Source organism: Parasteatoda tepidariorum, chromosome 1 (assembly GCF_043381705.1).
Source record: "Parasteatoda tepidariorum isolate YZ-2023 chromosome 1, CAS_Ptep_4.0, whole genome shotgun sequence".
Taxonomy (NCBI): domain Eukaryota; kingdom Metazoa; phylum Arthropoda; class Arachnida; order Araneae; family Theridiidae; genus Parasteatoda; species Parasteatoda tepidariorum.
This window is the reverse complement of record NC_092204.1, coordinates 16916296-16931865: the sequence shown is the minus strand read 5'-3', so window position 1 is coordinate 16931865 and position 15570 is coordinate 16916296. Positions and strand designations below refer to the sequence as shown.

General features: G+C 30.5%; 1 protein-coding gene across 12 annotated transcripts in view; it reads right to left on the bottom strand.

The window, feature by feature from the left end:
- LOC107437287 (tyrosine-protein phosphatase Lar) overlaps positions 1-15570 on the bottom strand; it is a 753777-nt gene that overhangs the window by 424090 nt on the left and 314117 nt on the right. For all 12 annotated transcript variants that reach the window (XM_071177245.1, XM_071177243.1, XM_071177266.1 and 9 more), the window contains one exon: positions 6739-6769. The gene's annotated coding sequence lies outside the window, so the exon portion shown is untranslated. The remainder of the gene's footprint in view (positions 1-6738; positions 6770-15570) is intronic.

Genomic DNA, 15570 nt, shown 5'->3' with positions numbered 1-15570 from the left:
CGGGGCGAGTCTACCCATTTTAGTTTTAATTAATTTTCACTATTTTAAATTGCAAATAAAAAATTTTTTACCGACGGAGGACTTAGTTCAGACTCTAAGGAAGATGGCGCTGTAGTAGTTTGATCCGTTTTTATTTATTTGGTGTCTTTTTAACCGANGATAAAGTGACTAAACTGACCCTTTAAATTCAATTTGTGGTCGGGTATGTTACTTTTGGTGTCATTAGGTGGATAAGTACTTGGTTTTACACCAAATAAAGCTTCTAAATATGTAAATGGAATATAGAATAATTTAGTTCAAAGATTTAAAAAACAGAAATTTTGATAAACAGATTATAAAATCCAATACAATAAGTTATAAGCAAGGTATGCTGTTCTCGTCCCAGTTTAAATGTATAAATGATATATTTAAATAAAAAAACAGGGTATTTGAAATTCTGCAAATACATATTTATCGTACACGTACATTATAGTACTGCAATATACGGTATAGTAACATTATGGTAAGGACCCTAATGCTATGATATTATACTATGGTACATGAAATTGTGCATACAGGGTATTTAAAAATTTTCAGGGTATTATGAAAATAATTAATTTCGAAACTTAGTATTAGCCCTTTAAATTTATATATATTATAATATTATATATATAAATTAGGTATATAAATTAAAATATATTTCGAAAAATAAATTTTTTTAATCAGTTTTTGGGAATATTATTTTAACATTGACAATATTAGCAATAGAAAGAAAGCATACGACCAACATCTTGCCCTTAAAAAACTTATGTTTTTTTTCCAACTGAACAATAGGAATCAAATTGGTCATAGATATCTATAATATTAAGGTCAGAAAACTGATAAAAAGACAAATAATTGATATAATACTCATAAGCATGTGTTCGAAAGAGCGATTTATTTGTAACGACGGCCCAGGGCGGGCCGAGGCCTTCTGTCTTAGGTTGAAGACTTCGCCTGGACTACTTTTTCTAGACCTGGTCTGCCAGTGCTTCACTCAAACCACTTTAAAGACTGACTACGAATTCCACAACATGGATAGTTAAATTAACATCAAAACTAAAGTGGAAAAAAGTGCAAAAACAATAATTTTTTTTAAAGAATAATATTAGTATTGCATTGTAACTATTCTCAGTTTCGCTATTAACAGACCTGGCAATCAAGGCGAAAAATAACACTTGAAATATGACGCTTGCACACTAACTTGTTGCATTTACAAGAGTAATTTTTATCCGGGACAAAGCTCAATTCTGCTTAAATTCTCGGAATCTTTTATTCCCATAGTCATATTAAACAACTAAACTCAACTGCACGAAACGCAATAAGTAGATTTATAAAAGTGACTTTAAATGAAGAAACCATTGAAATTAATTTTTAAATGTATTATTTTAAAATAAATCATTATTTAAAAAATAATCTTTAAAAAATGTTTCATAATTATCACCCGTGGAAGTTTTATACGAGCTACCTTAAAATTACAATGATTACAATTAAATTGTACAACGCGTAACACACTTAGCAAAGCTTGAAAAATTCTTACTTTGCGAAACGTGTCCCGCATATGACGTAATAAAATAATCAAAATATTAACAAGTTAAATTTTCGAATCTTCTTAAAAAAGAATAAAGAGAAAGAAAGCAAACATTACATCTAAAGAAGAACATGTAAGTAATATAATATAATCAACCGTCATGAGCCATTACCATCACCCATTTTTCAACGAGAAAAAAAAATGGTTTCATTATTCAAAAGCAATGGGTAATCTTAACAGTTGGTTGAATCTACCCATGCAATTGACAAGGCTCCGAAATTTAATCTGTAATTCTCAGCATACCAGAATTAAGCAGCAAGGGTATGACTGGTTTTATGAACGAATTTTTTTTTTTTTTGCAACCCCATCCATCGAAATTAGGATCACATTCAATTTAGATGCTCTTTATTAAAGGTTATGCTGTCTAGGTTATGAAGAAATGTTCTGATAGAATCTAGTGCAGACTGATGGTGGGTTAATTTGCCCCAGGGTTTAATTTCAGTGTGTGGTCTAATGAGAAAACGTTTTATAAAAATAGCCTAACGATTTAAACTGAATTAGATTTACAAGCGAAAGTAAATTATTTAATTGTTTAATGATATAGCAAAGGAAATGTGTAAAATATAAACATCTATAAATTTATTGTTCATATTTTACGAAAACTATTTCTCAGCGCACCTTTTATGAAAACGATTTCTCAGCAAGCGAAAGTAAATTATTTAATTGTTTAATGACATAGCAAAGGAAATGTGTAAAATATAAATATCTATAAATTTATTGTTCATATTTTATGAAAACTATTTCTCAGCGTACCTTTTATGAAAACGATTTCTCAGCAAGCGAAAGTAAATTATTTAATTGTTTAATGATATAGCAAAGGAAATGTGTAAAATATAAATATCTATTAATTTACTGTTAATATTTTAAGAAAACGATTTCTCAGCGTACCTTTTATGAAAACGATTTCTCAACCTACCTTTTATGAAAACGATTTCTCAGCAAGCGAAAGTAAGTTATTTAATTGTTTAATGACATAGCAAAAGGAAATGTGTAAAATATAAATTTATTGTTAATATTTTATGAAAACGATTTCTCAGCGTACCTTTAATGAAAACGATTTCTCAGGAAGCGAAAGTAAATTATTTAATTGTTTAATTACATAGCAAAGGAAATATGTAAAATATAAATATCTATAAATTTATTGTTAATATTTTATGAAAACCATTTCTCAGCATACCTTTGATGAAAACGATTTCTCAGCAAGCAAAAGTAAATTGTTTAATAACATAGCCAAGGAAATGTATAAAATATAAATATCTATGAATTTATTGTTAATGTTTTATGGAAACGATTTAGTATAATTTAACTGAAGATTGAAATGTTTTGTTGTATTTATACTACTACAAAAGATATTTACATATATTATAAATTCCAATTATAGAGCTTACAACGAAAAATATTATAATGTCAAGTATTAACGGGGGTGGTACGATGGTCTGGTCTGCTACTGGTAATTTATTTAAGACAGGAATTAAGTTTTGAGTCGTTACCATAAGTGATGGAAAATGAAGGAAATAATTACAATATCATTATTTTTACAAATTCTTTCCAATGAATAAAATCATTTGTAGTTGTTTATATAAAAGTTATTCCAAAAACATCAATTTAACAAACTGTTAGCAAAAATTATAAACAAATTAATGATTGCTGTTTTTAATAACAGTTTATGAATACAAAATTATATTTAGAATATTACGTCTATTTGAAAATCTTGAATGGTTTTAAGCATATAAAAATATTTTTTGTTAAATAAATTCTATTCTTAAAAATGTCTTAAAAATCTATTTAATAAGCGACGATAGTTTAAGTCAGGTTTCACTTTAAATCAGTTCTGATTACAGATCATTCACACCATTATATTCAGTGCTATGTATTATGTATTTATACAGGTTGTCCAAAATTAGACGGATGATTTTCAAACATTTATAACTAGAAAAATTTATGTAGCAGCATATGCTCGTTTTAGTTTTAAAATTTTCCAACTGATGGCGCTGCACATCTCATTTGAATCGTTCTTTCCGTTATATTTTGATGCATTTATATTCAGTCGTTCTCATGTAATAAGAATGATTATAATTGTAGGTTCGAGCACTGATTAAATGATAATCGATTCGAGCATTTGTATAAGTCTCTATTCTTCAGTTCCGTTATTTGTTTTAAGCCCGACACACTAACATTAAAAACAAATTCTAATGTAATTTTCATATTAAAAGATTCCGGTTTGTATTATTCAAGTTTTTATTTATTTGTTAATGATAGTTTTTATTTATTAGTGTCTGCAGTGCTATTATGCTGAAAAATAATTGAAATGAAATCCCGAATTTTGAGAGAGAAAAATGCATGGCCTCTCACGTGATTTTGACGTCATAAATTTTTAAAAACATCCAGTCTACTTTAGGCCGGTTAAGTACTTTGACGTAAATCGAAACGGAGTACAATAAATCATATTGTCTATTCGAATAAAATTACTTCCTGAAATTTGGTTTGAATTGGGACGAGATGAAAAATCCGAGCAGCCTCAACAAATGGAATCAAAATTAACAAGAATTTATGTGGGAGAAAATTTTATTTAAATTGAAAAATAAATACTGTTCCCTATGATTCCTATATTACTTGATTGTATTACTGTTGTGCTTAAATTACTTTTAGAACATTAATTAACTTAGAAGTAATCTTTTTGAAATTAATTTTAAAGGGTGTAGAACCATAAAATCGTTCGATTTTTTTTGCAATTCTAATATGGTGCAAAATTGAACCATATTATGGTACTTTTTTTTACTAATATTATACTTAAACTTGGACAGAAACATGAGTCAATTCAACATCTTATTAAAACCTCAGTTAATTCGCATCAATTCAGTACCTCCATGTTCAATTTACCGATATTATAGTTAAACCAATTTTTCTGAAATTCTAATATACATCTTTTACAACCCATTTCCTTCGTCAATACCGAATACCATTTATTGCCTTAATTATCCGAATTTATTTTATAACCGAGAAAATAAAATCGAGCACGTATGAAAAGTAAAGCTAATGCAGTTTTGTTTAAGTATGAATAATTTTTTAAATTGCTCGTTCATAGTAAGTATATCTCGGTCGCACTTCTCTTAAGATCTATACAACCATAATAATTTTTCATAATTTTAAACCCAACCAATAAATATTTTATTACAGTCCAGTAATTTAGCTAACCGTGTTTGATACAGCCACCAATGCTCTGGACGGCTTCAAATAGTGATTAATTACGTCTACTGTCGGCTCAGATTTCAGGATAGTAATTAAAATATTGAATCCCACCAGACCATGAATCACCAGGCATCTGTTTCGAAATCAACACCCCCTGTCGAACACTTGGCTCGTTATGAGCCTTTGCTTTAGTCCCTGATGTTCAAAATGAGGAATTCCAGTGGCGCTAAATACTGGCGCAAATTCCTCTGGCCCGGTGAGCATCAACGCCAACTAGAGAAACTCTAGCTAATTACAAGTCTTCGTCGGTTTCTGAATTAAGTTTTCTGTTAATAAACGGGGAAACTAACTCAGAACTGCTGCTGCCATCGCCGAATTCGAAATCTCATGTAGATAATTGGAACTAATTTGCAGAGGAAGACGCTTGGTGGCGCTATGTCTCTTAATGACGTCATCATCTGCCAAACAGAGCTCATTACACACTTTCTTCTTGTGAGAATCTTTTCTCTAAATGGACGCCTTGAACAGTAATTCAATGAAAGCAGAAGAAACGAAGTGAAGTTGATGGAGTTGAAAATAAAGGCGGAGAATATGCATTCAAATTTAATTGGACGGGGCGTTTTAATCGAGATGAGTTCTGGATATAAGTTCAAATGCGCTTCAATTTCGAATATGCTTAATGAAGCAATTCCGCATCGACGTAAAAATTACAATTTTTCTGACTACAAGCTGAGTTTTGTAAATGGTTAAATTTATCGATGCATCTAAGAAAAATTGAGTTTAAAGACTTGGCTAATGATTCTATGAAAAAGGGGTGAGCGTCTGCTCAAAATTTTAATTAGCAACTGATTTTTCAAAATTTATTGATCAAAAACTTTAGTCGTACCCAGAAAATTGTAAAGTGAATAAATTTGTTTCTGAAATATGTTAATAATGGTCTTGTTTTTAATAAAATAAATAGAAAAAGAATTGAGAAAACTCAAACTTGAAATAATTTAATAAACTTAACATCGGTTAAACCGATTTCAATTACATATTATTTAGTGAAAAAACTGAGCTTTGTAGAACGAAATTAACCAATTAGTGTCGCTGTAAAAAGGTTAAAATTGAACAACAAAGTTTTTTCTTTCATGAATTTATATTGCTTAGTAAATATTAAATAAGTATAACTACTCCAGTCGATATTCGATGGCAACAACAAGTATTTGAACTTAACAAAATCACAAAAAAAGAACAAGACAATGTCAAGTAATTATCGCCTTACAAAGTTTTAGTGTCTCACTAATATTATTCTAACTTATGCTCAAATTCTTTATCAAGTATTCTTAAGAGCAACAAAATTATAAAAGATCATTTTTAAGGATATGTAATTTTATGTTTTAATATGAAAGTTGTGTAGATAAAAACTTGTACAGAAAATTAATTTTTTTATATTGAGTGTTATTTTCATACGTATATTTTTGAAATAAACACAAATCGCGAAAAAATACCATGAATTTTTAAAAAAAACTTAATTTAAAAAAGTGTTTGGAAACTTCTTAACCTTTTTTACAAATTATTCCTCGCTGCAAAAATTTCAGCATGAAATTACGGTAAAAAGTACTGGTCCCCTGAGTGCTGAGGTATTTTTACCGTAAAATTTTACGGAACAAAAAATACGCCGTTATTTTTACACAGTAACATTAACTTTTTCATTGTAATTAAATGTATACTATTGTAAAAATTATAGTCCATAATTTTGCGGTAAAAATAGGTTTTACTGTAAAATGAATTTTACGGATACAGTGGACAGGGTACCAATACTTTTTACTGTAACAAACTTAGATATTTTCCACTAAGTTTTTTTATTGTGATTTTTAAACCAAAGAAAAAAAACATCTAAAATAAAAATAAAATACGAATTCTCCCTAAAAGTGTTAAAAATTTTCAAACCTACTTACCATTGTGAAGGAGTTAAAGGTAATTTATAACCTAAAAGAAAAAAGAATAGACTATTAGTATTTATTTAGTATTTCAATTATAAACATATAATAAATGTTTTTTTTTAAATATATCAAAAATGGGCAAAATATTTATTTCAATAGGATATTTCTTCAAAAATCAATATCCTAATATTAACCAAGGCATCCATGTCAAAATAATTTCTTGATACAAACAACTCAGTATTAAATTTATTATTGATTTGTTGTTATTGCAGATTCTTTAGAAACATGCCCGATCTTTCAATTTATTATCAATTAATTATTACTCTAACTATCAATCTATCAGTTTACTAAGGGAATTATCAGCATTACAGAGACTAGATATTGATTGTATTGTTTTATCACATTTTATTTTATTTTATAACCGTCGTTGATCAGCAAACCCAATTTTTGGGTATACGACTACTAATGCTCAACGCCGTAGCCTTGTAATTTTAAACCCAATCCAGAAGACAAGGGAACTCCTGGATCAAGTATTGGGAAATATTTGCCTTCGCGGAGGACTTTTTTTTTATGGAGAGGAAGACCGCGAGAACCTCCCACGGTTAGCCTGACGGCAAGGGGACTCTAACCCACGATCAGTCTACCACTGAGGATACTTCACGTCAAAACTGCAGTCGGTGTAAGCCGGATACGGATTTGTATCGTCCAGCCATCGCTGAGATTCGAACCCGGTTTACCTCATTGGAAGGCTAATGCTCTATCTCCTGAGCCATGAAAACTTCATTTACTTCATAAATATTCAAATATTAAAAAAAAACTCTCTATCCCCTGAGCCATTAGGGCTCCGGTTTACGTTATTGTAAAAAATAAGTGGAACAGATTACATTTATAGTAAAACTATTAAATGTTTAACGCTTTATTTTATTGCCAAACATGAGTGGGCAGCCTTTATTGAACTATCTCTCTCAAAGAATTAAAACATTATAAATATAACATTCATTTGAAAATAGTTCTAGTGGTATATTATACCATTCTCATATTTCTCTTTACAGTATAAGGTTTAGCTTTCTGGAATTTCTCGTCACCGTAAACTTTTTTTGGGGGCAAAAAGGAGAAGAAAATAAAAGAAAAATTCCTCCTTAAAAAGATCAGAAACTTTCATGAAAAGAAACGGGACTATTATGTTTCGGAAAAAACTTTTTTTCAGAAAAAGACTTTTTTTTTAACCATCAAAATGTGATGAAAAGATAACAATTCCGTTCTTAGATATTTCTGAATGAAAAAAAAAATGCCAAGCAATATTAGTGCGAATAATATTCAAACGATACTACAAGTAACGTCAACGTCTTCTTGACGGTCAATCTTTGAAGTAAATATAGTAGGGAAGCGAACAACACTTGAGAACAACAATAGAATATTTTAAACAAACCAACCGACTTCCAGAAAGTATAAAATAACTCACAACCCAAAAAAATAACTGCGGTTCGAAGATTTTTATGTGGCACGATTACTTTTTCATGGCACTTTGACCTCAGCAATTTATTATTCAGAAATCCTCAACATTCCTTGTTCCATCTCCCACACTTTTGACGTTAAGTACAGATGAAATCGACCATGGCGCTGAAAAAAAAGACGCCTCTTATTTGGCGATATTTCTTTAGAAACCTAATAAAGACCTTTTCTGGTATTTTAGGGTCCATTTGCTCATCATTATTTGGTCGTAAAAATGTACAGTCAATCAATTGTCTATTTCTATTGTTCCAAAAAGATAAAACTACAAAAAAAAATTTGCGTGCAATGCCGCAGTATATTGAAAAGTGTAGATTCAGTCATAAATTTTGATCTTATATAAATCTGGAGTAGGATAATATTGCAGACATGTTTATCATATGCTATGTTTCTGTTTTCGTAGTATCCAGAAGATGATAAGTTGTTGGTGTTATCAAAGAGATCGGCTTGGGCAGGAAATGGCTGATGATTTTGGGGACTGAAGTAAATTGGCTTAAAGTAAAGGTAAATGGCAGCAATGGTTTAAGCTGCATCGAACACTTTCTGCCTGCATGACATTATAAAAGAAGGTGAAGTAAAACAGTTCGTTTTCCGCAAAGGAAAGCGTTAGCAATGGGTTGTTAAGAATTATAAAAGTGGTAAAAGAAGACACGTTTAGAGCGCGCAAAAATTGGCGACGTTCTCAATACTCGTCAGATGTGAATGGGGAAACTTAACGGATTTGAAACGGAAAACTTACAGGTTGCCAAAGAGAAATGGAAAATCAATAAAATCGAAATACAAAACTAGAAAAATCGCCGGAGCCGAGACAGGCATATCAGAGCAGACTGCATTTCAAAGCCCCGTGAAGACTTGGTGAGGAACTAGTGTCGTTAACTAGAGAATCGGCCTTCGTAAGAAAACCAAAATATTCCAGAGTATCCAGATGAGCCAATATGACAAGGGTGGAAAGACTTCTGACATTATAGAAATTAAATTTATGCCCAAGGTTTCCAAAAAATGAGTAGCACTAGATGATTTATAGAATCATTGATGACGAACCTATAAGTGTTTCTTCAATTTAAATTTTAAAATGTAAATGTCTTGTCCAATGTAGCCAAAATTGCATACAAAATACGTTGTATGTATTTTTGTTTGTTTGGTTTCAAATCTGATTTGTTTTTGTCTGTCCAATCGTGAGAATGGGAGATACATGCAGACTTTTTCGCCTTTTTGTAATTTTTGGGCAAATGAAGTTTTTACATTATCAATTTTAATGTGTGTATATTTGCATGATAATTATATTCAGGTTATTAAATTATATGTAGGCATATCATTCTACACACAAGGACTATCTAATAGAAAAAAAGATTCAAAATTAAAAACAGTACCCGATAATAAACAAATAAGAAAATAACTTATATTAATGCTATGTTTTTGCCATATATTATATTCAGTCTATTAGAGTATAATATTCTACATACTAGGAGAGAGCAAATAAATGTAGTTTATAAAATTTAAGATGAACGTTACGTAGTTTACTACTACGTAATCTACAAACAAAAACGTAGAACAAAAAAAGTGAAAAAGATTTATTTCTTTTATTAAATAAGAAATGAAAAGATTCTTTGTCGTTACAGCTCATAGTGGGTATTTACTTGCTGAAAACTCTTGTTTCAAACCTTTCTAGAAATGTTAATATCACTACTACGTCGTACTAAAAGTTATCTTTCAACAGAGTTAGTATTTAATTTTCAGTTTGAGGAAAGATAGACACTATTACTGATGGCAAAAATTAAATGATAAATAATAATGATAACGTTGTAATTTTCAGTTATAATTCAAAAAACCTTTTGCGAAAAATAAACTATGAATTAAAAAAAAGTATTTCTTTCGTCCTAAAAGCCTTATATCAGAAGCTTCAAACAAGTGTTTAAAACCACAGATGACAAATATAGATAAAAAAATGTCTGTAAATGTGGGGCAAAAGGAGCATTCATAAGAAATCTGTGGTTTCTGCGAGATAAAATCTGATAATTTCTCCGAAACTGAGTCAAACGGAATTTAATATTCTTACAACGTATATATTTCGGCCAGAAAATCAAATGAGCATTAATATTGGTTAGCCAGAACTACAAGCCATAATAAGAAATGAATATAGAACAAAAGATATTAGTAATAATGTTCTGTAATAAGAAATTACAAAACATTACAGTTGATAGGATATCAAATTTACAAGCTAACTTTTGTTGTAAATTAAATATTCTGTGAACTGTAGCCTGATCCACTGTCAGTCTAGGTTAAGCCACGGTAAGTCTAGGCTAGGTTAGCCTGAGCCACGAGTCATATAACTAATGAAGTACATAGAACATAACAGTTCATAGGATATCAAACTTACAAGCTTACTTATGTTGTAAACTAAACATTGTCAGTTACTTCATTTCTCAATAAATACATAAAATCAAATAGATATTAAATCTTTCTGAAAATTACTTATCTAAGAACTTAAATTATTGTTTATCATTTATTACAATTCCGTTACTTTATATCAAACATGAGTTATACTTTATATTTTATTTTATAACCAGCTCTGAACAGTCGACCCAATTCTGAGTTTATGACTATCACAGTTCAACACAGTAGCCTTTTGAATTTGAATCCGATTCAGAAGACATGGGGAAATTCTCAGGACTTGCCAGACCTGTCGGATTCACGGAACGCTTTTAATCAAGTATACATTTCGGCTTCACTTACTAGGGAATTATTTCTTTAATCTATATTAAGAGTTTGAAATCAGCAACTTAATTAAATATTGGTTAATACTTAAATAAAAAATCATAACGCTAATTTTCTTCATGGGTAACTAAATGATTTATATTATAATATTTAATGATTCAGAAAAACTAGCATACATTCAAACCATAGACCACCATCGCATAGAGAAACCACCATACCACCGGTTTTTAAAAGCCCAAATAAGGCATTCTTTATTCCCAAAGCTACACTAAAACTTCATGATTTTCCTGAAAACTTACTTAATGAAAACCACACTAGACTAAATAAGTTTCCCCCAGACATACCAGTTGTTGATAGCCTGATTTACACTGTCTACAAATCCGGTAAATTATGCAAAAGCTCTGTTTTCCGGGAAAATTCCCCAAACCATCTCCGCTTTGCGGAAACTCTAGTTTTCCAATTATCCTAATAACCAAGACCGGCAAAAGTAATTAGGTCAACGGAGCGATCAAGAGACGATTTGGTTCTCCGTTTTTCCTTTTTTTTCTATCCCGAAGTTGCATAGGGAATTTTTGTTCCATCGTACGTCTCCAGAGAGAAAAACACAAATGTTTCCGAATCCCTTATTCCCAATCGGAGGAAAGTGACGTACGTAACGGTATCAAAAGAAAAGTTAATTACCAAAAGCTCTTCAAGCGCTTTTGGCGAAAAGAAGCCAATTTTTCCCTCCAAAACCACTTAGACAGGATTCCAACGGATCTAAAATGGCGTTTAAAGCCCAATTAACAAAGCAATGTTTAGAATGTACAGATCGAATTCTTAAGGGATTACTGCCGTTGTCAAAATGGGTGATAAATATTTGATAAAAGGGAAGTCGGCGAAATGAAGCGAATAAATTGTGTTTCAATTTTACATCGTTTATCACCAACTCCGAGTTAGTTTCTTTTATTTCTCTCCAAAAGACGTTATTCTTGTACTGGTTCATCAACCCGGTGGTTTATTTTGACAACAAGAATGATAAATTTATAAGATATATTCATTTAGCTTTTTTTTTATTCTTGTTATGTCACAGTAAACATTAATTTTAGGTTATTGTTTCCCATTAATATAAATGTAAATTCTTCATTTAAACATTTAATGAGGAACTTTGTCAAACGAATTCCGACATTTCTGTACAAGAAATGGACTGATTTTTGTACTGAAACTGGGGATGGTAATAAACAAAATAAACTACTTATGATTTAGTTTATTTTTGTTTCATGGGGTTTTCATTGTGTTTTGTTCATTTATTTTTTTTCTTTTCGACTATTAAAAGGCCCTGATTATCTTGGACTCAACGAAATGGTGTTTTGCCCAATCTGTGATTTTAGAGAACTCGTGTACATAGTCTATCTTCGTCGCTGCAGGGCCCTTCCAGACCACGACTCACACAATATTGGTATAGTTTGTCCAAGCTAAGAACTCTTCCCGCCACAAAAGTCTGAGGCCGTCTGGTGCTATGGAAACAAGAATGGTGCATTTTAAGGAGGGTTCAATTATTTATATTTTTTAAGGAACAGGGGCTGTGTTAAAAATGGCTTGACAAACACCCATGGAAATATAACACTTCGAAAAATTTTATCCAATGGCCAACTGGAGAATGGCCTAAGTCATATAGGCATCTGAAGGGCAGATTTGTTGGCTACTCTTTCAGGTGCACCATATTAGGAGGGCCAACGCTGCTTCCACAGTAAGGACAGACAGTACAGAGAAAGAAAGAACATCCACGCCTTGCCCGGGATACGAACCCAGAACCTTTCTGGTGCAAGGCCAGTTCCCAGACTCCTACACAGGCCGGTCGGAAAATAAAGATTACTTATGATATTTGTTAATATTAGTAAGGATTTTAGAATGTCTGTATGAAGGCTATAATTTAATGTAAATGCAAGTATAGGAAAACTACTTTTTGATAGATAAGTAATCATTAATATAAAATAGTCTAAAATAGAAATCCAGCAAACGGGTTCCGTCTTCGTTTACATCACTTAAAAAGAAATATTATGAAGATAGGCCCTTCTTGTATTGTACATTGTTATGCATTGATTTGTTAACTAAAAAGTGGCATAATTTATGTCATATAATTCATTTTTTTATCTGGATTTTTTTTTAGATTCAAAAACAAAATCCTAATTTTGGAAATCGAGAAACAATTTTTAAAAAAATCTAGTCACTTTCTTTCTCGAATTATTGAGAAAGACTCATTTTCTGTTACTTTTTACAATATGAAATATAATTTTTGATTAATTCAAATATAACTCGAATGATTAAACGCATTTAAGCTATAAATTTAAAAATTTGAATCAATTAATAAATCAACAGTCTATGATTCGAATTTCGGAGTCAATAATTAGAACCAATATATTTAAACTAACCGGTTTGAGCCTTATAATGAATATAAAATTTTAACGTATTCAAATTATCTCATTAGAATAATTGAACCAATGTAATGGAACAAACCAATTGAAATTGATATACACATTAAGTATTTGATTTAACGTATTCAAATCAATAATACAAAACGAAAGTATTTGAAACTATTTAATCGAATCAGAAACAATTTATTCAAATCCAGAGAATAATGCGAATCAATTACATTGAATAATTCGAATCAATTATATTGAATACTTCGAATCAATTATATTCGAAAATAATTCGAATCAATTATATTCGAAAATAATTCGAATCAACTATAACACACAAGGTAGCTTCTTATAAGAATAATTTCATCATATATATAAGTAGAATCTATTTCTATACAGTTGTTATTTCAGGGTTTTTTCCAAAACTTTTTTAAAACTTTAGAACAGATGTCTTACTGCCCTAGATTTTCTTCCAGAAAAAAAAGAACTCTAAAATTAATTACTGTATCTATATCATTTCTTTAGTAAACATACAGTTACGAAACAGAATGTTCTAAACAGACCTCCCGCCAATCCCCAAACGACCCTGAAAGTGTCGTATTCACGAGCACGACTTGCTATCTTCTCGAAAACTCAAGATATCGAATAACCATTTCCTGATTTGCTTTGCATATTGTCCACCATCCGTTCATTCTTCGTAGAAAATGCAGCCATAGTGGGCCTCTTATCGTTGCGAGCGACGCTAGCGGCAAGTTTGTTATAACAGCCCATTCCCTGCTGCTGCTATTCCCTCTCTACAAATTAACTACCGGAATCTTCGGTCGTAATGAGTTGTCATTCAAGATGTGCGTCGCTTGTTGAATATATTAAAGATTGGGAAGAGGAAGATTTTAAAGATCCGAAGAAAAGATAACTGAAACTTCCAGAACATTGTATATTTTATGTTCTAATTTAAGATAAGGGGAATGTTTCGAAAAGAGATCGTCATCCCTTAAAGAATTATTTAAATTATTCCTTTCTCTCAAAATAGGTGTTTCCAAGTTTAATGTAAATCTGTTTGTTGCTAGTATCGTAAGCATTTATCAATCTCCGTTCATATAATTTATCTTATTTCATCAACAATTCTTAAATCTTTGAGGAAAGGTTTGGTTTCCTTTTTTTATTATGATTGTAAACAGCTAATAATTAATCAAAAAATGAGATTTTTAAAAAAAATAATTTTAAGAATAGAAAAACAAAATGCCTGTCAAACTGTATATAATTTACGGAGTTTTCTCAAAACAATCTTTGGACTTTTTCAATAAGCGTTCTTTTTAATATTTTTTAAAACATACTTTCAAAAATTGTCAGAGTAGATGTGGCAATGTCATCTTTATCATTTAAAATAAATTGTCATCAACCATTCGAATCACGTGGGCCATGTAATTCATTCTATTCATTTTTATGTATTTAATAATACCAGATTGTTTATAAATCTTGTACAGTTCAAAGTTAAATCTCTTTCTCCAGTTATTGTTTTCATTTACACCACCAAGTATAACTCTTCAACATTAGTTAACGCAAAATTAAATTAATTCTCAGATTTCTCAGCTGGTTTACTATAAATACATCTTTCAACGGAAGAGTTTTATCGACTTTTTTGTTTTTTTTCCCGGCAAAATTAATTATATCTCACTGTGTGACATCTAAAGCTCATTAACGTAGCGCTAGTGCGACATTAACAAACAAATTCTAATAAATCAATTAATGATAAATTATTTTCAACAACTAGAAAATAATATTACAACTACAGGGGTCTGTTTAGAAGAAATTTGGGTCCGTTAACGGACCCTTCACAAAATAACTTTGCATAAAAACGGACCCTTCACAAAATAATTTATCTTTTAATCAGACCCTTCACAAATTTGTTCATCTTCATTATTGTTTTGTTAATTGAATTAACCCTTCCCAGGGGGGGGGGGAGAAAGACAGATGCAAACGAACTAAGTTTTGTCTTCGGCAGACGCTTCTTCCGTTATTCGTCTAAAATGAATATTCTGTGTTGAGCAGTATAAGCTAAATAAAAAATTTTTGTATGTTGCATCTCTAATTTTGTAGCAGCAATAGCTGTTTATTTTTGAAAATTTAATTTTTTTAATATAACTTTACAGTGCTGAGTATAATCTTGTATCTCCGTACAATTTAAAAACTCCTTGAAAAAGTTTTTTGCAATAACCGGACCCTA